Source organism: Galeopterus variegatus, unplaced genomic scaffold (assembly GCF_000696425.1).
Source record: "Galeopterus variegatus unplaced genomic scaffold, G_variegatus-3.0.2 Scaffold3044, whole genome shotgun sequence".
Lineage (NCBI taxonomy): Eukaryota > Metazoa > Chordata > Mammalia > Dermoptera > Cynocephalidae > Galeopterus > Galeopterus variegatus.
Window position 1 is genome coordinate 69,337 of NW_007729155.1, and position 1,313 is coordinate 70,649.

Sequence of the window (1,313 nt, forward strand, 5' to 3'; positions counted from 1 at the left end):
GCAAATTACTTAACCTCTCTTGACTCAGTTTTCTCAACTGTAAAATGGTGGTAATTACAAGGTTGTGATGAGTATGAAGTGAGGAGTCCATGAAACACCTGGCATGTGCCTACAGACAGTAAGAACTCAATCCAAGGCTTGCTGTCATTGTTACTTTTGGACAGATATTAGACAAGGGTGTACTTTGTTCCCATTTGCTCATGTCACTCTACCATCAGAAACCACCACTGGTCTCAACCATCTTGACAGAATGAAATGACTTCCTTTGGGTCCTCTTTGGCTGTCAACACCGCAAAGAAAAGTAAAGGCCAGACTACAGAGTGCCAATGATTCCCCTGCCCACTCGTTCGTGCCTCCTACCCAAAAGTTCCAGATAAGTCAAAAGGAGAAATTACCAAAATAATTGCTTTTGTTCAGTTTCTAGAGCCATAGTCACAAAGAATTCCCAGTATTCTTTCAAACCAGGCGTAATTCTCTCTCCCAGAGCAGCATGATATAAGCTACAGTTGACTNCATTGTATATACCACCCCTATTAGTTATCAGCTCCACTGGCATTGTATGGCAATGCTTATGTTCAAATAACTCTTATTTTACTTAATAATGACTCCAAAGCACAAGAGTAGTAATGCTGGCAGATTGTTATAATCGTTCTGTGTTATTAGTTATCATTGTTATCTAATTTATAAATTAAGCTTCACCCTAGGTATAAGAAAAAACATAGTATATATAGGACTTGGTACTATCTGAGGTTTCAGGCACCCACTGGGGGTCTTGAAACGTTTCTGACATGGATAAGTGGAGACTGCTGTATGCACTTTTGTTCCGTTAGACATCCTAGAGCTATTCTACATGCTGAAAAATGGTCTTTTATGTTGACATTGGCACTATTTTTTTAATGACAGACACAGAGTACTGCTTTTCCAGGTGATGGACATGTGTGAGAATTTACTATTTTTTGAATCCCTGTGACATCGATATTGTTCTATTTTATCTCGTATAGATGTTTTGAAGTCAAAATAAAGAGTATAGTTCTTTACCAATATCATGTCAACTAGATTAGAGTTTTGTTTTCGTTTTTGTAGTCTTTCCTGAAAGGGCTGAATGTGATGTGAACTCTGAATTTTTCTGACTGGAATATTACAGAAGCCTGCTGATTATCATAGGTGGCAGTCACACAGCTAAGGACCCGCAGTTGCCTGACTGGTTTGGCTGCAATTTTGTTTCTGCAATTTCCTAGCTGTGTGACTTTGTGCAAATTACTTAACCTCTCTTGACTCAGTTTTCTCAACTGTAAAATGGTGGTAATTACAAG